Here is a 26,933-nt window from a genome sequence, read left to right as displayed (position 1 = left end):
GTTTTGTGTGATTTTCCCTGGCGAAGCAGTACTAAGTGCACTGTCAGATAAATAGAGTGTCAGATCCATGAAGATAGCAGTGGCTAACAGAGCAGAAGAAACACAAACTTGTTTCACATCCTCCAAACTCCTCCCTGCAAACCAGTTTTTAAGGTCCCCCAAAGCCTGAAACTACCTGAAGCAAGAAAAGGCTCACCGAAGAAATGGGCTGTTAGCCTTGCTTTTAAACTTACGTTTCCAAGTGCCAAAGACAGCAATAAGCACAGTGCTTAGGTCCAAACTAACCTCAGAACAGTCACATAAAGAGGAATGATAAGACCATCAGAAGCAGGCCAGAGGCAAACTGGTTGAATAAACTGGCCACCAGAAACTTACCACTCACATACAACTGCCTATAGTGGATCAGCCTTGCTTTTTTTTTTCTTGATATTTTCAAAAGAGCATCAATTTCTCAACTGATCTTGCTTTCTTGATGATGTGCTATCTAATGGTTAGAGCAAGGTGTGCTATCTAATGGTTCCTCATCTGGGTGAAAAACTTCAAAAATCCTTTGTTCAGTAACACTCATTAGATGGCACAGGGAAATTTTCTTTACTAACTCTGAAGCTTAATTTGCCAGAAAATAAAAATGGAATAGTAATATTCTGCTTCTTACTAGCATACTAGGAAATAATGTATTTTCAGTTCTCTGTTGTCCTTTCTAAAGAAACAAAGAACAAAAGCCACCATAATGATAATAATGAAAAAGAACTAGGGCCTACCAGGGACAACACTCAAACATATAAGGGAAAAACCAAGAAATGAAGTCTCTTCATTCTCTTTTTCCTCCTTTAAACTGTTGCTAAAACCAAGACTAGTGAGTGCACACATAAAAATTCTATTATGGGTGAGCAGTAGAGATGGATATACTTAGCAGTCAAGGCAGATGTGTGCTCCCGTTCTCAATTTAGCTCCACATCCCCCCAAACAACAAATGGTGGCATTTCAATATTTAGGCAGTGACTCTAAAATGTTATCTCTGAAGGCTCCCAAATTTCACAGCCTTTCTTTCCATTTTTATCATTAGAGTTGCCTTACCTCGAAGATTTCACTTCACCCAAGCTCAGTTCACAACACAGGGAACTTTGAAAAAAAGAAGTTATGTTCAGCCTGCAAAGAAGTAAAACGAATGAACTCCTAAACACACAGAGTTAACGTTTAAAAAAAAAAAAAGGCAACACACAATGGCATAGGCCTAAAAGTTCTAATCTGTGTAACAATGGCTAACATCTGCCTGCATCCGACCCAGGAAGGTGAAAACTGTCTCTTCTGTCCATGTCCAGACGTCATCATCCAAAATCTAGAACTGTAACAGCAGCTTACTGCTTTTTCTATTTTTGCCAGAGACTCATTCATCTGATTTACTACTATAGAGGCAGAAGTGGCAGGAGCTCTCTTCCACCCTATTAAAGCAGCAAAAACAAGCTGCAAGTCAGAGGAGACTGTGCAACTGACACACAGTACACAGTTTACCCAGCCCATGCCTGTCAGGCAGAAGATGGTAACCCTAGCTGGGGCTGGTTAGATTACTGGCTATGTTTGTCCTAGTTTCTCCTACGTACATTGGAACTGATGGCATGCCTCTTCCTATAGAAAGCTGCCTAGACCAAAGAATAACTGAGTCGACAACCAAATTAGATCTTTTAGTGCAAGAATTCCTCTAAAAAGACATTCCAGGCTTTAAAAAGGCTGAGCGACATCAGCTCACGGTGGCTCACACCTGTAATCAATCCCAACACTTTGGGAGGCCAAGGGGGGGGGGGGGGTGGATCACCTGAGGTCAGAAGTTCAAGGCCAGCCTGGCCAAGACAGTGAAACCCCATCTCTACTAAAAAATACCAAAAAAAAAAAAAAAAAAATTTAGCTGGGCAAGGTGGCACACACCTGTAACCCCAGCTACTCGGGAGGCTAAGGCAGGAGAACAGCTTGAACCCAGGAGGCGGAGGCTGTGGTGAGCTGAGATCATACCACTGCACTCCAGCCTGGGCGACCGAGTAAGACTCCGTCTCCCTCACCAAAAAAAAAAATTCCTTTAAAAAGGATTCAATAAATTTCAAGGAACTTACCTAAATTTCAAGGTTATTGTGTTTTTAATATTTACTAAAAACATATGAAATCTAATTGTATCTCTAGTTCAAATCAGAATCACATCTATAACAAAAGACTACTTAAATGGAGACATTACTGAGTTGCCAGGCCCTGACCAATGTATGAAAGGATGTGCTCTCCTTAAAATAGTTTCCACCAAGCCAAGGGCTGGGAAACATGATTTAGAGTAATGTCTTAAAATCATTTTTTCCCAGTCATAGAACTTTTGTTCAAAAGAAGTCTCCAGAGGCCCAATTTATAAAGCAGTTGAAAATAGAAAGTAGGGCCCATAAATTCTCTGTGCTTATACTGCTATTAAAGTCCATTTTATGATTTATAAAGCAACACCACTTTAAAAACCTACAAGATGGAAATGTTATTACATCAAAGAGGGCACTTCTTTTTAGGCAGGTCACCAGAGTTATCTCAGTATAATTAAATTCAAGATACTTTGGGAAAAGAGAATACAGAAATTAATCACAAGTCAATTTTAGAAAGAGGTTATGAAGTTAAGTGATAACAATTATGGGAATACAAAAATGCAAATATTAAGGGAAATTTAAAAGTAGAATTAAAAGAAAGTTATTCACAAAAAACTGCCCGTGTGTGTGTGTGTGTGTGTGTTTAATGTCTTAATTAGTCCGGGCACGGTGGCTCAAGCCTGTAAACCCAGCACTTTGGGAGGCCGATGCAGGTGGATCACGAGGTCAGGAGATCGAGACCATCCTGGCTAACACGGTGAAACCCCGTCTCTACTAAAAATACAAAAAATTAGCTGGGCGTGGTGGCACATGCCTGTAATCCCAGCTACTCAGGAGGCTGAGGCAGGATAATCACTTGAACCTGGGAGGCGGAGGTTGCAGTGAGCTGAGATTGCGCCACTGCACTCCAGCCTGGGCGACAGAGTGAGACTGTCTCAAAAAAAAAATCAGATAGACATTCCAGGCTTTTCCCACAAAGGAAGCATTAGAAATACAGAGGTGACAGGAGGGGTTATAACCAAGGATCTGCTGCAAAAGAAGGCCTTAACTTTCCCTCAGCCTCTTTTTATCACCTGTTCCTTTCACTCTGAATGTACTTTCATGGTTTCCTCTTCTCTCCCTGGTTGTCCGTCTGTCTCAGTTTTCTCTGCCTTGAATATTCTTTACTTTTTAAAAGAGCAACAATTCAAAGCCTCATTAAGTGAAGGTAGGAGCAGTCAGCCTGCTATAACATTAAGAACCCAAATCATTAAAAGTGATCAATATAGGTAAGAAAAACACTCAAAAGAACAGCATTCATTGCATTTAGGATATAGGAACAGTATAAACTTAACAGGAGGATGTAAAACTAGATTAGAAAAGAGAAAGGCTAGCAATCACAGTATGTTTTGCCAAAAGGATGAAAAAGCAAACAAAAGCACAGTTAAGCAAAAAAGCCTAGTTGGCATATGCAAATGTCTACCTTGATAAATATAACCAGGGAGTTCTACAACAGGTGAACAGATTTTACACTTCCACCCCAATAATCTAAGTATGTTTGAAAGGGCAATAAAGTAAAGTCTAGTTATATAAGCACAGAGGAGATTAGAAGCTACTACTGAAAAGGGAATCAATGTCATTAAAAATCACCATCAATCTATATGAGGGAATTCAAATTGCAAAAATCTAGGAAATGGTCATAACCTCAGACTGCTGCTAAGTGGACTGGGTATTTTACCCCCGAGTTTCTGGCAGTGAGATGATATAAGAGAGAAAAAAAGTAAGCAATTGATACTTGAAAATAACCAACTATAGTAACTTAAATTTTTGCACAGTACCTTTTTGGACCTAAATTTCATTTCTAAAATTGAGTATTTCTAATATAACTACTGGGTCTCCTGAGCTCCCAACCAAGTACCCTGCACAGGTAAAATATGCTGACACAAATTGGTAATTATCTCTGTGGCATTTCACTTTGTGGAAGATTTTTGTTATTGTTACAAAATGTGACAGTTAAGAATAATTTACGGGGCAAGAACACAGGCTCACGCCTATATTCCCAACACTTTGGGAGGCCAAGGTGGGCAGACTGCTCAAGCCCAGGAGTTTGAGACTAGTCTGGCCAACAAAGAGAGACCTATCTCTACAAAAAAATACAAAACATTAGCTGAGTGTGGTGATGCATACTGTAGTCTCAGCTACTCAGGAGGCTGAGGCAGGAGGAGTGACTAGGCCCAGGAGGTCAAGGCTGCAGTGAACCAAGACTGAGCCACTGCACTCTTGCCTGGGCAACAGAATAAGACCCTGTCTCAAAACAAACAAACAAATGAAAAACAAAACAACAAAAAAACTAAGTTTTCCATATGAATCTAGACAATGTAAAAATTTCTGAATGGTGGGGGAGGGGGGTTAAAGAAGAAATAGAAATATTGTAAAAAGAATTTTTCTGGCTGGGCACCGTGGGAAACGCCTGTAATCCCAGCACTTTGGGAGGCCAAGGCAGGAGCATCATTTGAGCTCAGGCAAGACTAGCCTGGGCAACATGGCGCCATCTCTACAAAAAAATACAAAAAATAGTGAGGCATGATGGTGCCCACCTGTAGTCCCAGCTACTTGTGAGGCTAAAGTGGGAGGATCACCTGACCCCAGGAAGGTCAACGCTGCAGTGAGACTTGATCGCACCACTACACTCCAGCATGGGCAACAGAGTGAGACCCTGCCTTACAAAACAAAATAAATAAAACATAAAAAATCTCCATTTCAGGCTGGGCACGGTGGCTCATGCCTGTAATCCCAGCACTTTGGAAGGCCAAGGTGGGCAGATCACCTAAGGTCAGGAGTTCTAGGCCAGTTTGGTCAACATGGTGAAACCCCATCTCTACTAAAAATACAAAAATTAGCCGGATGTGGTGGCAGGTGTAGTCCCAGCTACTTGGGAGGCTGAGACAGGAGAATCGCTTGAACCCAGGAGGCGGAGGTTGCAGTGAGCCGACACCATGCCATTGCACTCCAGCCTGGGCGACAGAGTGAGACTCTGTCACAAAAAAAAAAAAAAAAAATTTCCATTTCAAATCTAAAATCACTGTACCAAAAAAGCACTATGTTTAATAATTTGTGTGTGCAAGTTGCCTTGCCTGTAAAATTATCACATATAGTATACTGAAAGGATATGACAAAACATCACCATTTTGAAAACTAAAAAGTTTTCCATTTCCTCCCCCTATCCTTAATCACAGAAAGACTCTGTACTCAGCTCTGTACTATTGCTGTGTACTCAGCAATAGTATAGCCTCGGAGCCTTCCTTGGAGTATCTGTCACTAACCCTGACCCAACAGTCCTGTCAAATTGTGACCACCCTTCCAATCAAGTCATACTTCCAGATCCCACACTAGTTCTGGAACTTAAGTGCATTTCTTAGTTGGTAACAATATACTGTAAGTTTATACTTTACTTAACCTCCAGTGCTGATTTAAAAATCAGTATGTTAGGCCAGGCACGGTGGCTAACGCCTGGAATCCCAACACTTTAGGAGGCCAAGATGGGCGGATCACGAGGTCAGCAGATCGAGACCATCCTGGTTAACACCGTGAAACCCCTTCTCTACTAAAAAAATACAAAAAAATTAGCCGGCCATGGTGGCGGGCACCTGTAGTCCCAGCTACTCAGGAGGCTGAGGCAGGAGAATGGCGTGAACCTTGGAGGCAGAGCTTGCAGTGAGCCGAGATCGTGTCACTGTACTCCAGCCTGGCTGACAGAGTGAGACTCTGTCTCCAAAAAAAAATATCACTATGTTAGCTGGGCACAGTGGCTCATACCTGTAATCCCAGTACTTTGGGAGGCCGAGGCTGGCAGATCACCTGAGGTCAGGAGTTCGAGACCAGCCCGGGCAACATGGTGAAACTTTGTCTCTACTAAAAATACAAAAATTAGCCAGGCACAGTAGCAGGCACCTGTAATCCCAGCTACTCAGGAGGCTGAGGCATGAGAATCGCCTGAACCCAGGAGGCAGAGGCTGCAGTGAGCTGAGATTGTGCCACTGCACTCCAGCCTGGGTGACAAGAGTGAAACTCTGTCTCAAAAAACAAAACAAAACCAAAAAAAAAAAACCATCAGTATGTTGAACAAATTCTGGTTCAAGGAAGGTATTAGTATCTGTATGGAATCTACTAAGTTCCGTCCTCATCTCTGTTCCAATGGTGTCCAATCTTTAGGTTTCCTTGTGCCACACTGGAAGAGGAATTGTCTTAGGCCACAAATAAAATATACTAATGATAGCCGATGAGTTAAAAAAAAAAATTTGCAAGCTGGGCGCGGTGGCTCACACCTGTAATCCCAGCACTTTGGGAGGCCGAGGCAGGCGGATCACAAGGTCAAGAGATAGAGACCATCCTGGCTAACACGATGAAACCCTGTCTCTACTAAAAATACAAAACATTAGCCAAGTGTGGTGGCACATGCCTGTTAATCCCAGCTACTTGGAGGCTGAGCCAGGAGAATTGCTTGAACCTGGGAGGCGGAGGGGTTGCAGTGAGCCAAGATCGCGCCACTGCTCTCCAGCCTGGGTGACAGAGCGAGACTCCGGCTCAAAAAAAAGAAAAAAAAAAATCTCATGTTTTAAGAAAGTTGATAAATTTGTGTTAGGCTATATCCAAAGCTGTCCTGGGCTACATGCAGCCCTCAGGCCGTGGGTTGGACAAGTCTGGTGTAGAGTATTCCTCCCAGCTCCCTCCAACATACACACACTCACCCCAACAGCTGTAAGAACTAGGAAGCAGCTAGTTTCAGTGGGAGATAAGCCTGCCTTGGAAAATAGCTAAGGACAAAGAGTTGGAAAAGAGGGCAAGAAAATATTTCTAGCTTCCTAGGGGCATACATTTTGCAAATGTTATCCCATAATGTACAAAAGAAGCCATCACCTTTCTGAAAGCAACTTTTTCATATCTGCATAGCAGGCCTCATGCAAGAAGGTTAAAAAGATAGCCATGGAGCACACCCATTCAGTAGTTAGCCCATACCTGTAGCTTTACACTTCCCTCTCTGGACTATGTCTTCACTCTAAAAAACCAAGGAAAGAAAAATAAGTGGGCCATGCCTAGACGTCTCTCATGACTCCAGATATATCACCTCTTTCCAAAGAAAAGCCCCTCTGTCACCATGGCAGAAGATAAAAGTACAGAAGTACTCCTCCCGCGCCCTTTTTACTCAATACCTTAAAGATAAGTTGCATTTAATATCTCAAGGCTAATTTTAAAACACCATCAACTTAAGCGATGGGGGAAGTAAAATACTAAAAGGTTTAAAAGAGTCTTGCCCTAAAATGTCATAACAAACAGCAAAACAATGACTAGAATTTATGAGGTTGAATTTCAGTACATCTAGGTCACCAAAACAATCATTTTTAACATCTGCTTTTGGACGGCAGACTAAGAAAAGCTAATGGCTGTCTAATTCTTTTAGCAATTAAGGATCGTGTTATTAATGTGGAGAGACCACACTATTTCCCCAAAGCAACCTTCCTGAATACATAGGTGCCGGGCATGAAACTCTACAAAAGCAACCAAGTTCCTGCCACTGTAAATGCATCTTGGTGGCCCTAGGGTGGCGGTGAACCACTGAAACCAAAAAAAAAAAAAATCAGAAGATGGGGAAGTTAATTGACGGTAAAAGCAAACAGAGGAACCACAAAACCAATTTGTTTTATTTTTAAGCACATCGAACAATCTTGCAAGTAAAGACTGATTCTATAAAATTGTCCAAATTCCTACAAACTTCCACATACAACTCCTGCCAGCTGTATTTCTGTCTGGCTTTCACTACAGACAATAAACTATTCAAATTCACCAAGGACAATGTCTAAACTGGAAAGTACAAGAATTCTGAAAGACAAAGCCAGACCCAGAACTAACTAGTAAGACACTGCCTATCCTCCCTGAAGACAGAGAGATTTCTTAACTGGCATAAAATAGGTGCTCAAGTATTAACTTTTCATGCAGACTTAATTAGTTTCCAATTTTGCTAATAAAGTAGTGATAGTTCCAGTAATTTTAAGGGCAAAGTTTAAACTAATTAAAAAAAAACAGAACTTCCTAAAAGCATTTACTTGCACCTGTCTCTACCATCAAAAGTTATCAAGAAGAAAGGAACTTCCATTTACTAAGTTCACAAACTTCATTCAATCCTTTATCATTATGATCATTTAAGGTGAGGTGAATACCCTAAGGATTCAGATGCTAAGGAAGATAACCTGCCCATGGCTTCTTGGTAGGTCTGTCTCTCTAGAGAAATGTGACCACAATTTAGGAGATACCAACTTTTACTGAGATAGTGTGTCTTGAGAAGGCTCTGTAGTGACTATCACAGATGGTAGACAGCAAGTTAAATTTCTACTTGTTAAGAGTTCTTCTGGAAGATGTAAAGGTCAAAGAAAAGGCCAGGGAACCACGTTTCCCTCCAAATTTTACGTGGAACACAGTTTGAAAAACAGTGTTATTATGTGATTGGTTTTCATAGGCATCACTTCTACCCTCTGAGACCAGACTCCGACTGCAAGCTAGTCAGGGAATCTTCAAGATAAAGAGAGCAAAAGGGAGATCCGGAGTTGTTAAGAAAGACCAATACATGAAAGGGTAAGGGACAGGTATCTTAAGTCCCGGAGAACACAGCAGCCCTCAGGGGGCTAGGAACATTTTAACTGCCAGGCCAAGAGAAAGAAAAAAAAATGAATTTCTTTAAAAAAAAAAAAAACAAAACAAAAAACCTCCACATAAACAGGGTATCATCCTACTCCTAAGCCACCAAGACTTTTTAAAGGAAACCTCAAACACACACACACACACACACACACCACACACACACAAATAAATAAACAACACTGTAATCTTCCACACAGGATTCTGTCACCTGGAGAAGGGCAAATGAATAGTCCAATACACAAAAAAGGTTGTTTTGAGATGGAGTTTTGCTCGTTGCCCAGGCTGGAGTGCAATGATGCGATCTCGGCTTACTGCAACCTCCGCCTCCCAGGTTTAAGCAATTCTTTGCCTCAGCCTCCTGAGTAGCTGGGATTACAGGCATGAGCCACCATGCCCGGCTAATTTTGTGTTTTTAGTAGAGATGGGGTTTCACCATGTTGGTCAGGCTAGTCTCGAACTCCTGACCTCAGGGGATCCGCCCACCTCGGCCTCCCAAAGTGCTAGGATTATAGGGGCTGAGCCACTGCACCCGACCTCAAAAAAGTTATATTTTTTTAAAGCTTTGTCTTCCCAGTTTTGCTTTTCCTAAGTTATTTTATTGCCTATTCTGTGAGAAAACTGAAATGCTTTGGGGAGAGAGAAAAACTGAATGGAAACTAAAAGCTTTGACTGTTTTACATCTTTCCTTTCATTTCTGTGGGGAACCAAAGGGCACATGCTCCGTGAGAAAGCCTGAACTGTTTGTACTATATTTCCTTGGAGCTCCACGGATGTCTGTTTCTATTAACATTATCTCTACCTTTCTCTATCACAATGCAAGAACCAGGAAGTACACAGGTGGTTCTAAAGAGGAGTAAAAAAGCTAAGGGGGGGTGGGTGTGACGGTGCACACCTGTAGTCCTAGCAACTTGGAAGGCTAAGGCAGGAGCACTGCTTGAGCCCAGAAGTTTGAGGCTGTAGTGAGCTATGCTGGCACCACTGCACTCCATTTTAGGCCACACAGTGAGACCTTGTCTCCCCACTCCACTCCAAAATCAGGCTGAAGGGGAAAAGGAGCAAAAAAAATGTAGGGAACAGCCAGGCGTGGTTCATGCCTGTAATCCCAGCACTTTGGGAGGCCGAGGCAGGTGGATCACTTAAGGCCAAGAGTCCCAGACCAGCCTGGCCAATGTGAGGAAACATTGTCTCTACTAAAAACACAAACATTAGGCCGGACACAGTGGCTCATGCCTGTAATCCTAGCACTTTGGGAGGCCGAGGTGGGTGGGTCACTTGAGGTCAGGAGTTCGAGACCAGTCTGGCCAACATGGTGAAACCCCATCTCTACTAAAAATACAAAAATTAGCTGGGTGTGGTGTCTCAAAAAAAAAAAAAAAAAAAAAAGGCCAGACATGGTGGCGTGCACCTGTAATCCCAGCTACTTGGGAGGCTAAGGCATAAGAATCACTTGAACTCGGGAAGCGGAGGTTGCAGTGAGCCGAGATCGTGCCACTGCATTCCAGCCTGGGCAACAGGGTGAGATACTATCTTTAAAAAAAAAAAAAAAAAAAAAAAGTAAGGAAGTAGGGAGAGTGGTGAGAGCAAGATGAAAGGCAAGCTAGCTGAGAGTTCTAATATTACCTACGTGCGATAAATGTTTAAAGACATTTAAAATACAACCTCATAAGAAGTTTTTTAATGTTCTTCACGGACAGAAAAGGCTCTCAGATCCTCTAAAAGCCTTTCTTAGAATAGGCAATGTAATAAGCTCTTTATTCTTAGTGTTTTCTACTGGCCTATACAGCTTGTATGCTGAGTAAATGACAAAATATTGTCTTTCCCAGGATGACGGGCACTGACTCAGTCACCATCAGCAGCTCTTACATAGCATGTGCTAGATCACAAAGTCCAGAGACAAGGGCCTGTGGCACAATGATGTTCAATAACATACATAAGTCCTAAAACCATGAACTTGGCCTCATTAGTAAGACTCACTGTTTTTTGTTTTTGAGGGTGTCGCTCTGTTGCCCAGGCTGGAATGCAGTGGTGTCATCTCAGCTCACTGCAACCTCCGCCTCCTGGGCTCAAGCAATCCTCCCACCACGGCTTCCCAAGTAGCTTGAACTACAGGTGTGCACCACCATGCCCGGCTAATTTTTGTATTTTTTGTAGAGAAGGGGTTTTGCCATGTTGCCCAAGCTGGTCTTGAACTTCTGGGCTCAAGCAATCCACCCCTCCTTGGCCTTACAAAGTGCTGGGATTACAGGTGCAAGCCCCCGCATCTGGCCAACTCACTCTTAACTATCAATTGTTAGTAAGCAACCTTAAAATTCCTCAAAAAACTTTCTTAAGACAGGGAGCTAATAAAGAATTTAGCCAAGAAGAAAAAGAATTTAGCTGGGTACAGTGGCTCATACCTATAATCCCAACACTCTGGGAAGCTCAAGTGAGAGGACTGCATGAGCCCACAAGTTTGAGACCAGCCTGGGCAACATCGTGAAACCCTGTTTCTACCCAAAAAGAAAAAAAAAATTAGCTGGGCGTGGTGACATGTGTCTGTAGTCCCAGCTACTTGGAAGGCTGAGGTGGGAGGATTGCTTGAGCCCAGAGGTCAAGGCTGCAGTGAGCTGTGATGGCACCACTGCACTCCAGCCTAGGCAACAGAGCAAGATCGTCTCAAAAACCAAAACAAAAAAATAATTTAACAACTATCCAGATTAGAGGTTTTTAAACGATCTTAAAAGCAGAAGTGTTTTTCTCCTAAACATGAAAGTCAGGCTGTTCAGGTCAAAGATAGAGGAGGGAGAGGCAGGCCCCAACTGTCAGTCTCTCTTGGCCCTCAGGATAACCTCTTGGGAAATATGAGGTAATCTCTTGGGAAATATGAGAACTAGATGAAATAATTCAAAACAATAGGTAATTCACCAATATTATATCTGGCTTTGACATGAATGGTTTTTTGAACAATAAATTTTTCTATCTTTAGAATCAATGTATTTAACATACCATCAGTGGTAATAAATGTGCATCTTCAAATTGATGGAATATGGCATTTAAAGTTTGTAAACCCTTATCACCTAAAAGTAAAGAGAAATGTCTAGACATGTGTAAAGTGGCAATAAGTACGAGCTAACATTTTTTGAGCATTTACCATACACTATGACCTGTTTTGGGTGCTTTACATTTAATCCTCATACGTACACTATCTCCATTTTGCAGATGAGAAAAGATACAAAGAGATGAAATGACTCCCTCAAGATCACAGAGATCCGGGCTAAGAAGGCTGCTTCAGGTTAAAAATTGTCTCCAAGGAAGCTCATGTACATAACCCACAGAAAGGTCTGTTTAAATGCTAAGGGCCATGAAGTTGAGTCTGACCTTTTTTTTTTTTTTTTTTGAGACAGTCTCTCTCTCTGTTGTCCAGGCTGAAGTGAAGTGGCATGATCTCGACTCACCGCAACCTCTGCCTCCTGGGTTCAAGTGTTTCTTGTGCCTCAACCTCCCAAGCAGCTAGGACTACAGGCACAAGCCACCATGCCCAGCTAATGTTTTGTATTTTCAGCAGAAACAGAGTTTCCCCATGTTGCCAAAGCTGGTCTTGAACTCCTGAGCTTAGGCAATCCACCCTCCTTGGCCTCCCAGAGTAAGCTAGGATTACAAGAGTGAGCCACTGTGCCCGGTTTTTTGTTTTGTTTTGTTTTGAGATGGAGTCCCGCTCTGTTGCCCAGGCTGGAGTGCAGTGGCATGATCTCTGCTCACTGCAACCTCCGCCTCCCGGGTTCAAATGATTATCCTGCCTCAACCTCCTGAGTAGCTGGGACTACAGGCGCTCGCCACCAAGCCTGGCTAATTTTTTTGTATTTTTAGTAGAGACAAGGTTTCACTATATTAGCCAGGATAGTCCCGATCTCCTGACCTCATGATCCACCTGCCTTGGCCTCCCAAAGTGCTGGAATTACAGGCATGAGCCACCGCGCCCGGACTTTTTTTTTTTTTTAGAGATGAGGGATCACTCTGCCCGGCTAATTTTTTTGTATTTTTAGTAGAGACAGAGTCTGGCCATGTTAGCCAGGCTGGTCTCGAACTCCTGACCTCAAATGATCTGCCCGCCTCAGCCTCCCAAAGTGTTGGGATTACAGATGTGAGCCTCCTCTGCACCCTGCCCAAACTTTTAACTGGAAAAGAGAAAAAAGACAAATAATAGAAATAACTTGGGAAAAGTATATTCTCTTTAAAGTATTACTTTTTAGTCAGCTTGCAATGCCCTTTACTTCTTTCTTCCTGTTACATGCCTAGCTCAATAAGTAAGTTAGGCCCCCTGCTTTGGAAAACTCCATGTTCACCTACTCTCATGCTCCAGAGAGCCAAGTAATCAGATAAAAGGATCAAGCAAGAAGCAGACCTCTCAGGAGCTGGAAGCCTGTAAACCCAACAATGCTTTAGGCTAAACAGACTAAACTTTATGCCAAACCGTGTGAAAACGGACAAGTGAGATTTCCTGAAGACAAAATCCACAGCTTTCATCAGATTCTATAAGGGGTTCACAACCATTCTTAGCATGGTCCCCTCTTGGACTTCCAATCCCTAGAGGATGGGACTAGATTAATCTAGACTAACACTAAGTCATCTAAAACTATAATTGTATTTTCTCTAAACAAGTTTTTAAACAGCTATCTAGTTTAGTTCACATCACATACAATTCACCTCATTTAAAATGTTGTTAGTGATTTTAATCTCATTTCAAAATGTTGTTAGTGAACTGTTTCAACTGACTTTCTCATTTATATTCATATCCACAGAACACCTGAATAAAAGTAACACATATCAGACCTTCAATTGTTGAACTTAATTCCCCAGTTTATCTGGTGTAATTTGTAAAGTGTCTATGAACTTTCCTGAATTGAGACATACTTGCACTTCCTAGTTTTTTGGGGGTTTTCCCCCTTGAAATTGCAGGTACTGTAAAAGCAACATGGTGGGCAGCACCCCCTCTTTTTTTTTTTTTTTGAGACAGAGTCTCGCTCTGTCACCCAGGCTGGAGTGCAGTGGCGCGATCTCAGCTCACTGCAAGCTCCGCCTCTCGGGTTCATGCCATTCTCCTGCCTCAGCCTTCCGAGTAGCTGGGACTACAGGCACCTGCCACCACGCCTAATTTTTTGTATTTTTAGTAGAGATGGGGTTTCATCATGTTAGCCAGGATGGTCTCAATCTCCTGACCTCGTGATCCGCCCACCTCGGCCTCCCAAAGTGCTGGATTACAGGCGTGAGCCACTGCGCCCGGCCACCCTTTTTTTAAACAAAATATTTCATAAGTATTCCTTCCTGTTTTAACTTTTCCATTTCCCCAACTTTAATTAATTAATTATACTTATAACCATATTTTGGTTTATCTTCTACCAGGATTTCTTCCATGCATACGATAAAATGTACAAACAAATACACAAAATTGTCCTTTTTTTTTTTTCCCCCCCTAGATGGAGTCTTGTTCTGTTGCCCAGGCTGGAGTGCAGTGGCATGATCTCGGCTCACTGCAGCCTCTGCCTCCCAGGTTCAAGCAATTCTCCTGCCTCAGCCTCCCAAGTAGCTGGGACTACAGGCGTGCACCACCATGCCCAGCTAGTTTTTGTATTTTTTAGTACAGACAGGGTTTCGGCATGTTGGCCAGGCTGGTCTTGAACTCCTGACCTCAGTGATGGGCTCACCTTGGCCTCCCAAAGTGCTGGGATTACAGGCATGAGCCACCACACCTGGCTTCAAATACACAGAATTTTCAAATTCAATATTATGCTAAGTATAATACTGCACAACTTACTTTTTTTGCACCTAACAATGATAAACATTTTCTCGTAAGCAGCCATTATTAAAGGATCAGAGCCACAAATGGCCTAAAGCTTGACTCTGCCAATAGCATCCTTGCATATTCACAACCAATAGAACAACTATTTCACAAAACATAATTATTAAATCCTCAGAAATCATACAAAAAAAGTAGTACACGAAAGTTGGATGGGAGTGGGCTCTTTATTCTCCTCCTTCCTCCCTAATCTAGCTCACCTCCCATTTAGTTATATGATCTTTCCATGAGTATATAAGCACCTAAACCAGAGGTCGTCTCACCTGAGAGGCACCCTATTTTAGAGGCACTCAGATGAGGCAAACAGAGCATGCAAAAAACATGTTTAAAAATCTCTTTTTGGCCAGGCATGATGGCTCATGCCTGTAATCCCAGCACTTTGGGAGGCCAACACAGGAACATCTCTAGCACCCAGGAGTTTGAGACCAGCCTTGGCAACATAGCAAGACCCCATCTCTAAAAAAAAAAAAAAAAAAAAAAAAAAAAAAAATCAGACAGGCATGGCAGCGCACGCCTGTAGCCCTAATCTGGATGCTGAGGTAGGAGGATTGCTTGAGTCCAGAAATTTGAGGCTGCAGTGAGCCATGATCGTGCCACTGCACTCCAGTCTGGGTGACAGAGCAAGACCTTGTTTCAAAAAATAAATTAATAATTTTAAAAATCTCTTTTCCTATTTCCTCCCCAAATGCCCACACACTGGGTGTAACTCTCAAATCCCCCATATTTCCTCTCTGCTCCCCAAACAGCTTCCTACTGTGGTGAGAGCGGGAGGTGGGAGGAGGAATCTAATTCTTTCTATAGTTCCTGTTTCTTTCCCATGGCAGTACTGTCAACAATGGACAACAAATTGCTGGATGCAGTCGTAGCAATTTACATATGGTAGCTAAGCTAATGCACAGCTTTCTCTGGGCAGAATTACTAACGCTTCTACCTATCATTGCAGTTTGAACCCAATGTTCCAGGCACATCAGTGTTAAGTATTTGCCTGGTGGCTTCTACCTTCAAAGGCACAGGGAATGATACACAGAAGTAATACACAGAAGTGAGGGTGGTGGAGGAAGTGGGAGCTCTGAACCCACCGAGGGAGGGTGCTAGCTACAAGGACTGTGACACCAGACAAAGTACCTAATTCAAACCCAAAGGCTCAGTCATTCAACCTTTCCATAATATTCATGATCACTTGCTCAAATTTGGCATGTTCTAAGGCCACAGTTCCTTCTTAGTTTCACTGCCCTGCCATGAGGCCAAATCTGTCTCATCTAGTGAGTCACTACTGCTCCTCTTTCCAACTGCATTTTGATTTCAGCCCACTTGTGCAGCTCATCAGCTGCACCATATGTTAGTACCATGTAGGCAGAATGTGACTAATTTTTTTTCTCAAGCACTGTCAGAGCTACTTTTAAAATCACCTTATAATCTTGATGTCTCTTGCAGAGTCATTATAATACATAACCTTTGGAAAGGACTATAATTATTTTTCTGAGTGCTCAAAGGAGATTGTTCAGCATTTTCATTCCCATTTTTCAGATGAAGGAACTAAAGGGAAGATAAGGGATTAAGAGACCTGGGTTCCACAACCAACCACTGGGACTTGGACTTTCTTGAGTCACAGTGCTGTATTTGGTAAAATAAGGCAGCTTGTAAAATACTTTTTATTAGGAAACTCAAAATATTACTTTGCCTCTCTTTATTATTTACTTATTTATTTGTTTTTTTTTAGATAGAGTCTCGCTCTGTCACCCAGGCTAGAGGGCAATGGTGCGATCTTGGCTCCCTGTAACCTCTGCCTCCCGGGTTCAACATGGTGAAACCCTATCTCTACTAAAAATACAAAAATTAGCTGGGCATGGTGGCAGGCGCCTGTAATCCCAGCTACTTGGGAGGCTACGGCAGGAAGAATTGCTTGAACCCAGGAGGTGAGCTGAGATCACGTCACTGCCCTCCAGCCTGGGTGACAGAGCGAGACTCTGTCTCAAAATAAAAAATAAAAATATAAAGAGAGAGAGAAAAGGACTGAATGGCCCATGGACCACAAATGTTTTTTGAATTGGTCAAGATCATAAGTGAGTGAAAGTAATGCTCTAATACACTGAAAGTAAAAGAGATGACTTGCAGATTTAGCTAGTATCACCAAATTCCCCCAAAATTTAGTTTAAAAGGAAGGGGAGCAGCTGCTTCCACCTCCTCTAGGCAACTTGCCTCTTCTCCAGCAATAACAGCAATAATGGTTGCTACAGCTGATAATTAAGCTCATCTCAAGAGGGTTTCTTAAATCTTCCAGGTATTGCAGATCCTATGTTTATTTTAGCAACTCTTTAGGGTAACTGCTTGACTGACATTGCAATTATTAGGGCTTCCCATCTCCATTAATAATAATTTTTTTTTTTTTTTTTTTTTGAGACAGAGTCTCACTCTGTCGCCTAGGCTGGAGTGCAGTGGCATGATCTTGGCTCACTGCAATCTCTGCCTCCCAGTTGCAAGCAATTCTCCTGCCTCAGCCTCCCCAGTAGCTGGGACTACAGGCCCAAGCCACCAAGCCTGGCTAATTTTTATATTTTTTTTTAGTAGAGACAAGGTTTCACCATGTTGGCCAGGCTGGTTTTGAACTCCTGACCTCAGGTGATCCACTTGCCTCAGTGTCCCCAAGTGCTGGGATTACAGACATGAGCCACCACGCCCAGCTCACTAGTATTTTTCAATGGATAATATCACTTGCAAAATATAAAAAGGGACAGTATCTCATCAATATTGAAAACTGAGCTGAGCACAGTGGCTCACACTTCTAATCTCAGCACTTTGGGAGGAGGACTTCTTGAGCCCACAAGTTCCAGACCAGCCCAGGCAATATAGTGAGACTTGTCTCTACAAAAAAATTCAAAAATTAGCTGGGTGTGGTGGCGCGTGCCTGTAGTCCCAGTTACTTGGGAAGCTGAGGCGGGAGAATCACTTGAGCCCAGAAGGTCGGGGCTGCAGCGAACTGTGATCATGCCACTGCACTCCAGCCTGAACAACTGAGAGAGAGCCTGTCTAAAAAAACAAACAGGAAAAAAAAAAAAAAAAAAAAAAAGATATGCCCTTTAAATTCAGCAATCCCAGTTCTAGAAATATAGTTTACAAATAATCTTGTATCTGATGTATACAAAGTATGCAAAGGGGCATTCATAAGAACACTGTTTATATCAGCAAAACCTGAAAACATATGCCCATTAATTGAAGGCTGTTAAATATAGTATAGCCATACAACAGAACACTATGTAGCTATTAAAGAAAATAAGGCAGCTAACTGATCAAGATGTATTCATATAATAAGAATGGAATTACACATGGCTTGTATCTGAACAGAGTATCTCTGGATGGATAAAGAAATAATTGCTAACAGTAGTTGTAGAGGTGGAACAGTGGTTGAATTGTTTATATGTGAACACGTTACCTATTCTACAGAAATTTTTTTTTTTTTGAGACGAAGTTATGCTCTTGTTGCCCAGGCTAGAGTGCAATGGCGCAATATTGGCTCACTGCAACCTCTACCTCCCGGGTTCAAGCAATTCTACTGCCTCAGCCTCCCGAGTAGCTGGGATTACAGGCACCTGCCACCACGCCCAGCTACTTTTTTGTATTTTTAGTAGAGACGGGGTTTCACCATGTTGACCAAACTGGTCTCGAACTCCTGACCTTAGGTTATTGACCTGAAGTGCTAGGATTACAGGCATGAGCCACTGTGCCCGGCCTAATGAAATTTTTTTAAAGAAAACTCAAGCTTTTGGAACACGGCAACCTAGCCTGCAGACGCCATATCCCCTTGTCCACTTCCCCCTGCAACCCGTAAGTCCATTCCTACCACTTAAAAAAAGGAAAACTCGTGGAACTATAAAGCACAAAGTAAAGAAAAACCTCAACTCATACTCTTTTCCAAAACAGCATTTTGGTTTTGTATTTTTTTCCTGCTTTGCCTGAAACTTCTGTGTGGAACCTGCCATCGTCCAGGTGATCCAGCAGTATATCATAATTACATCACACCATTTTAAATGATCCCAGCAACTCAAATAACGTTCACGCAGCTGGGACCTCATCATGTATGGCCTATTTACAAAGTCTGAAGCTATTTTCAATCACTCAGCTGTATATCTATACATTTTCTTCAATCAACCTTTCCTGCCAAGGCAAAGTGCAACATTAGCTGGATTCCAGTAAAGAAGGCAAGGGACAGGGTGAGATAATATGTCAAAACAAGTTCTATAAATACAGCTTTTGGCTTGTATCTCAAAAAGGAATCAAAAGAGCTTCAAGTTTAAACAGAAAAACCCTATAGTCCCTGCAGTATCTTACTTGAAGGCTCTAGAGAACAGAAGACACCAGGGAATTGGAATCTTATTTCTCACACTGTAATATCTTGTCTCCCTCTCCCTTATCTCAGGGGGAGGTTTAGATGCAATTGCAAGCTTTATCATTCCAACTCTGCATCTCCCCTGCCTCTTCTTATCTTACCTCTACCCTACCAAACACATCAATTTCCTTCCTCTCTATGAGGCTGCTCCACCTCTTAGGCAGACAGGCCCAACACACACAACATATGACAGTCTTTCCTTAGCACTAGCCACCTAACTTCTATCATCTCCAAAATCCTTGACCAAGCAGCCAAGAACCCTGTCTGTACCATCTGCCCCAACCTCACCATCAAACACACGGGCACTCATGCGGGATGCTTCCATATGGTCTTGTTTCAGGAGCTTTGCCCTGTTCTGTTGAAAAGCAGGAAACTTTATTTTCTTTCTGTTCTTAAATTCTTAATTCTATAAAACTAGAGAAACCAGAAACTACCTCTGTAGAGACACTTCCTGAGACAGTTAGGTTATAGGCCAGAAAATGCAAATTTTGTACCTCTGCTTCAGCCAATCAGGGAACATGTTCAGCAAAGCTTGATTCACCCTAAAGGACGCACAGCCCTAGGACAAATTCTATTCTATTCTATTATCACTTTTTTAAAAAAGTTACTTTGGTTGGCCTGTAATCCCAGTATTTTGGGAGGCCGAGGCAGGTGGATCACTTGAGGTCAGGAGTTCGAGACCAGCCTGGCCAACGTGGTGAAACCCCATCTCTACTACAAATACAAACAAATTAGCCCAGCGTGGTGGCAGGAACCTGTAATCCCAGCTACTTGGGAGGCTGAGGCAGAAGAATCGCTTGAACAGGGAGGCAGAGGTTGCAGTGAGCTGAGATCACGCCACTGCACTCCAGCCTGTGTGACAGGGTGAGACTCCATCTCTAAATAAATAAATAAATAAATAAATAAATAAATAAATAAGGTACTTCAATTATCATGCTTTCATCACTCTGCAATTGTTCTCCTAAAGGTGCTTCTCACCGGGAGTGGTGGCTCACGCCTGTAATCCCAGCATTTGCACTTTGGGAGGTCAAGTCGGGTGGATCACAAGGTCAGGAGATCAAGACCATCCTGGCTAACACGGTGAAACCCCTACTGAAAATAAAAATTAGCTGGGCGTGGTCGTGGGTGCCTGTAGTCCCCGCTACTCGGGAGGCTGAGACAGGAGAATGGCATGAACCCGGGAGGCAGAGCTTGTAGTGAGCTGACATAGTGCCACTGCATTCCAGCCTGGGCGACAGAGCAAGACTCCATCTCAAAAAAAAAAAAAAAAGAAAAAAGAAAAAAAAAGGAGTGCTTCTCACATTTAAATACCCACTTAAATCATCTGTCACATCCTTCAAATCACTCCTAAAAAAACTCAACTGTTCTACAAAATTTAACTTGTCAGTGCTTTGATTTCATTTTTACAAAAACAAGCTCTTAAAAAAAAGCTAGGAGATCTATCAATCAAAAAAGCAACTACATTTTTAGAAAACATCTACTATATACCCAGAACTAAAGACGATACCAAAAAAAGGCCCAATCCCTGTCTTTAAGGAGTTAATGGTCTTGTTCAGAAAATACGACTTGCACTAGAAACAAGAAACATGGGACAGCATCTATCTAAGGGAAAATGTTACCATAAATGTGAAAGACTTAAAAAATCTCAGGAGAGCTAATTCTTATTTCCCTGTCTAAATCAAATTTTTGTGCTATTTCATCACACTGTCCATGATATAATACATTCTTTGCTACCCTCCACTGAATTACATGGCCTACTAATAATTCCCTCATCATCATTTCTTTTGAACAGACTTCTCTGTGTTTTCCTGTCACTCTCACACAGATTATAAATTTATGGATATGGCAAAACTTGCTGGTTCTCCCTTCCCATGCTCCCCTTGTAAGGGCATCTCCGGAAGATGTGTGGTGCAGGAAACGAGGTAAAGAAGCAGGCCGGGCACTGTGGCTCATGCCTGTAATCCCAGTACTTTGGGAAGCCGAGGTGGGCAGATCACTGGAGCTCAGGAGTTCAAGACCAGCCTGGGCAACATGGCAAAACCCTACCTCTACCCAAAAAATACAAAAAAATTAACTGGTCATGGCGGCATGTGCCTGTAGTCTCAGCCACTCAGGAGGCTGAGGTGGGAGGATCACTTGACCCTGGGAGCAGAGGTTGTGGTGAGCCAAGATCACGCCACTGCCCTCCAGCCTGGGTGACAGTGAGAACCAATCTCTTCCCGCGCCCCACCCCCACAAAAAAAGGCTAAAATTAATTCTGCTTTCAATATCTTCAGTAAATAGTCTGGTACTAGTGAGATAAACTAGTAATTTTAGAGATGTTTCACAAACTTGTTATTTGGCTTGCTGTTCTTTACCATCAATAAATGAACTAGAGGGCCGGGCGTAATGGCTCACGCCTGTAATCCCAGCACTTTGGGAGGCCAAGATGGGCAGATCACGAAGTTAGGAGATTGAGACCATCCTGGCTAATACAGTGAAACCCCGTCTCTACTAAAAATACAAAAAAATTAGCCGGGCGTAGTGGCGGGCGCCTGTAGTCCCAGCTACTCAGGAGGCTGAGGCAGGAGAATGGCATGAACCTGGGAGGCGGAGCTTGCAGTGAGCCGAGATCGTGCCACTGCACTCCAGCCTGGGCAACTGAGCGAGACTCCGTCTCCAAAAATAAAAAATAAATGAACTAGTACAGCTGACGGTGATCTGCAAAACCAAAATCATATAGTTATTTTCATAAGGAAATTCTAAAATGAAACTGGGTTAGACTGATTCATAATTTAATAATCTCAAATAATAAAGTGTGCTAATAAAAGACAAATATTTACTACAAACCCACAATGTACCCTATACCTAGACTCTAGAGTCATACCATTGCTTTCTAATCCCAGTTTTGCTGCTTACTAGCCAGGTAACTGGGGAAATTGTTTAACTTCTTCATAAATACCTCTGTTTCTTCATGCACAAAATGGTTACAGAAACAGTATCTACCTTACAGGATATTTGTTAGAATTAAATTATTTATATATGTAAAGCATTTAGAATAGTACCTGACACATAGAAAGTGCTCAATAAACATCTGCTACTATTATTTTTCTGGGCACTAAGCTTGGTGTCTATGGTGGAAAAGAAGGAGTCCCAAAAAATTTCAGTCTGTTACATGATGATTCTATCTCTTCAAAATAAAGTACCTGATCTTAAGATGTACTGTACAATGCTCAATTGTTATGTTACTCAAAGACAACAGGTTCATCTGTTTACTGAGCTAGAAACATAGTATGTAGTTTCACTTTTTAAAATGCAACAGCTATGCTAATTTTTTTTTTTTTTTTTTGACACGGGTTTTGCTCTTGTTGCCCAGGCTGGAGTGCAATGGCATGATCTCAGCTCATCGCAACCTCCATCTCCTGGATTCGAGAGATTCTCCTGCCTCAGCCTCCCGAGTAGCTGGGATTACTGGCATGTGCCACCAAGCCTGGCTAATTTTTTTGTATTTTTAGTAGAGACGGGGTTTCTCCATGTTGGTCAGGCTGGTCTTGAACTCCCGACCTCAGGTGATCCGCCTGCCTCAGCCTCCCAAAGTGCTAGGATTACAGGCGTGAGCCACCTTGCCCGGCTGAAATTTTTTTTATCATTAACACTTGAAGTAGGCCGGGCATGGTGGCTCAAGCCTGTAACCCCAGGACTTTGGGAGGCCAAGGCAGGTGGATCACTCGAGATCAGGAGTTGGAGACCAGCCTGGCCAACATGGTGAAACCCCATCTCTACTAAAAATACAAAAATTAGCTGGGCATGGTGGTGGGCGTCTGAAGTCCCAGCTACTACTCCGGAGGCTGAGTCAGGAGAACCCGGGAGGCAGAGGTTGCAGTGAGCTGAGATTGTGCCATTGCACTCCAGCCTTGGTGACAGAGCAAGATTCTGTCTAAAAACAATAACAACAACAAAAAACACGCCAGGCACAGTGGCTCAGGCCTGTAATCCCAGCATTTTGGGAGGTCAAGGTGGGTGGATCACCTGAGGTCAGGAGTTCGAGACCAGCCTAGCCAACGTGGTGAAACCCCATCTCTACTAAAATACAAAAATTAGCCAGGTGTGGTGGCATGCACTTGTAGTCGCAGCTACTCGGAGGCTGAGGCAGGAGAACTGCTTGAACCTGGGAGGTGGAGGCTGCAGTAAGCCGAGTTCGTGCCACTGCACTCCAGCCTGGGCGACAGAGCGAGACTCTGTCTCCAAAAAAAAAAAAAAAGCAAACTTGAAGTAATAAAATAGGCTTCATTTATTAAAAAAAAAAAAAATTGGGTAGATGAGATTATTCCAAAATATTTCCTAGCAGGAGGGGGAAGTGAATAGGTAAGAATTCTGGCAGCAATAGGCTGACAGATCTTGCACCTCCAACTGGGCCTGTTAGAGTCCAGTATATCTTCATTATGGATTACCAAACCACTTGTTCTGAGAACACTTATTTATGTATAAACATTTCTTCATTCCTTTCATCAAACCAAAAAAAAAAATTTTTTTTCGTGAAGCTTTCAAAATGGACATACTGGAAAAATATAAACTAATAAAATGAGACCAGGGAAGTTATAAATTTTAAAAAAGGCCAAGAACAAAAAGAAAGCTAGAATATAGGTGTGCTAATCAGAATGTCACTTGCTGAGGCTGAGCTGTAAAATCAAAGAGCTGCCACTGATTTTAATCTCCAATGACAGGCTCTACATAGGGTGCACAATGATTCATAGTATAAACGGGAAAACATTAGGACAGTAAAATGAGAAGGGCACTAAGAATAGCCAAGAAAAAGAAGATGAAGCAGATATAATGCCACACTCAAAAGAATTTTAGAAAGTCAGTAAATATACAGGATCCAGGAGAGGCTAAGCACCAGGTCCTAGACCCTAAACAAATAAGCATCCAAAACCTACAATGGACAAGGTGCAGAAAAGATCCCTAAGTGATTCAGAGCCAGAATACATCAGTGTATAGTCACACACAACTCTGCATCCATACCACACAACCACAGAAGAAGCTGCCTCAATCAAGGTGTTTCTCCAGCATTTAATAACATCCTTTCCTCTCCTCATTGACTACAGTTACAAATAGTATGTGCAGAGAACTGTCTCATCCCCACTCAGCTGACAAGTTCTATTCCCAACACTGCATGCTTATGACTCATGAGGGGATGGGGGGAGGGGAGTGAAAGGAAACTATAAAACAAAGCAACAAACTTGAATTTAGACTTACACTGACCAGGAGTAAGGAATTCATCTCTGTTTAATTAGAGTATCTCATAACAAACCAAGAAAGTATCCTTTTAAAATACAGTAACAAACACAGTATCTTCTGAAAATAACCTGAAATTTGTCTACATGTCATGTCTTCTGCTATTCCTTAAATAGACATGACACCAAAAGGCATTACAAGTCCTCTGTAAGGCCAAACTTTACAAAGCACTCAAACAGCGCAAACAGCATAGGTTGCTGTGGGGCCCAAAGCAACAGGGCATTCCCCACAGTTCCTTTCCTGGCAGACAGAGAAGTCAACACACTTAACCCCTACCGCACTCTTCCAAGATGTGCACTAAATCATTTCTTAAAGGGGTGGAGGTGCCTCATCTTTTTATACTCAAATTTTATGTCAAAAAATTTGAGTGCCAGGAAAGGAATTCAATACCACCCCAAGAGCTGATCTTTGTGACCTGTAACAAAACAAAGAGGAAAAAAAAAAACACTACTACTTCAACAAGGTATATTTCTAAGGGAACCCAAAGACCATTTCTGACATCACATTTCCCTCTTTGGTACCCTCTCGCCAAGATGGTATTTTGTTAAATACAAATCTTGTCTCCTCACCCCATCCCTAACATCCTGAAGCATTCTCTACAATTTACAATTGACAAACCTAAACACCGCAAAACAACAAAGACAAACAAGTCACCTCTTTCACTTGAAAACCTCAGTCCTCCACAGAAACGCACACAGACAGACAGATGGACGCACGTAAGAACACAAACTGTGTGCCCTGGCTGAGTCCTGAGCAGGTCTGAGCCGATGCGGGTGCCAAAGGGTGGCCACACGGCCTAGCTAGTGGGCTGCTCCTGCTGTTGCTGTACAAATATAGAAAGCTAAAAAGTGGAACAGCAGCTTCAGCAGAACAGATTCTGCTCCGTGCTCAGAGAGGGAGGAGCAGGGAACTGAACAGCTTTACCCATACATGGTTGCTGAAAGGGGGCCATTAGTGAAAGCCCAATTATCTCACACACATGCATTCTGTTCACATGCTCCAGACAAAAAACAGAAACACACAGGCTGGTACTTGAAGTAAGGTTTGAGATATTCTATTTCAGTTAAGGAACTTCCAAATAATTTCAGTCACTGACACCAAGAATCCCTCAGCCATGGGAAATGGAAAAAACATTTGAAAACCTTTACTAGGTCAGATTCTTACCAGATCAGCAGTAGTGGTGAGGCTCAATTTATCATTTAAATCCTAAAATTTAACATGCAAAACAAGGTTATTCTCCATTCCAGTGAACAATGTTAACTTTCACTAGCTTCTTGCTGCTTTCAGAATGAAGGTCTCATTCCAACTGTGTATGTTTTGAGCTCTTTTTTATTTTCTGGTTGATACAAGTTAAAATAAACTCTAATATAATTTTTAAAATCTATGTCTCAGGATGATGGCTTATATAACCAGAAGCCAAATATTTGTGTTCCAAAAATTATTTTACTTAGAACAATTCATTTAGATTCACTTCAATGTGAAGTATGTGAAAAGCTTAATTGCTGACCAGAGTGAACTTTCCAACAATAAGAAATGCATGGCTGATTGGCTCAAATGATTCTATTCTTCAGCCCTTACTGAAGTACTTAGTGCATACCACCTATGTAATTTTATTCCCCGCTTATAGAGATGGGGTTTCATCATGCTGCCCAGGCAGGTCTCAAACTCCTAGGTACAAGTGATCCACTCACTTCGGCCTGCCAAAGTGCTGGGATTACTGGCATGAGCCACCAAGCCCAGCCTGGTTATGTATTTATTCGGTATCATAGGGGCTACAGTACAAATCAAAACCATACTATCAGTGACCTCTAATCTAGTTCCTAGATGAGATTAACATGAGATATTAATAATAAAGGCAGACAGTACATGACTACTGCACTAAAGTGTGGGGTACAAACTATAAATGCTATACACATTAAGAGAAGAGAGACTGGCCTTGATAGCTCACATGTATAATCTCAGGACTTTGGGAGACCAAGGTGGGTGGACTACTAGAGCCCAGGAGTTTGAGACCAGCCTGGGCAATGTGGCGAGAACCCGTCTCTATCCACAAACAAACAAACAAACAAAAAAAGGAAGAAAGAAAAGAGAGAAGAGAGACTGAGAACAGACAGACCTAGACTTTCTTGCTTATCCCACCTACCAGAACTCTCATTAAGGGCACCTGAGTGCCGGGAGTGGTAGCTCACGTCTGTAATCCCAGCACTTTGGGAGGCCAAGGTGGGCAGATCACCTGAGGTCTGGAGTTCGAGACCAGCCTGACCAACAGGGAGAAACCCCGTCTTTACTAAAAATACAAAATTAGCCAGGTGTGGGGGTGCATGCCTGTAATCCCAGCTACTGGGGTGGCTGAGGCAGGAGAATCGCTTGAACCTGGGAAGCGGAGGTTGCAGTGAGCCAAGATTGTGCCATCGCACTCCAGCTTGGGTAACAAGAGCGAAACACTATCTCAAGGAAGAAAAAAAAAAAAGCACCTGTGATATCTTAAATGTGGAGAATACAGAATTTGAACAAGATGATTTCTAAGATCCCTCCATTTCTGAAATTCTGAGTGTGGTTTCAACCTAAAATGTTTCATAGTATGAGATTAATACCACACTGCTTATGGAAGCAAAATTATAGTTTTTGCCTACTTTAGAGAAAACATATTCTAAAGTAAGAT

General features: G+C 42.4%; 1 protein-coding gene across 40 annotated transcripts in view; it reads right to left on the bottom strand.

Annotated features, from left to right (window-relative positions):
• The window catches only part of CELF1 (CUGBP Elav-like family member 1), an 86,878-nt gene that overhangs the window by 33,542 nt on the left and 26,403 nt on the right, over window positions 1-26,933 (bottom strand). For 19 of the 40 annotated variants that reach the window (XM_024254514.3, XM_024254515.3, XM_024254518.3 and 16 more), the window contains exons 2-4: window positions 7,104-7,143; window positions 3,182-3,274; window positions 1,078-1,149 (exon numbers count right to left, since the gene is read on the bottom strand). The exons of 9 other annotated variants lie outside the window; for them this stretch is intronic. The gene's annotated coding sequence lies outside the window, so the exon portion shown is untranslated. Of the gene's footprint in view, window positions 1-1,077; window positions 1,154-3,181; window positions 3,334-7,103; window positions 7,144-26,933 lie in introns of those variants that run through there. 12 more of the 40 variants (XM_054523761.1, XM_054523763.1, XM_054523765.1 and 9 more) reach the window with 7 other exon arrangements.

Source organism: Pongo abelii, chromosome 9 (genome assembly GCF_028885655.2).
Source record: "Pongo abelii isolate AG06213 chromosome 9, NHGRI_mPonAbe1-v2.0_pri, whole genome shotgun sequence".
Lineage (NCBI taxonomy): Eukaryota > Metazoa > Chordata > Mammalia > Primates > Hominidae > Pongo > Pongo abelii.
Note: the sequence above shows the minus strand (reverse complement) of the source record. Positions and strands in the feature narration are given on the sequence as shown.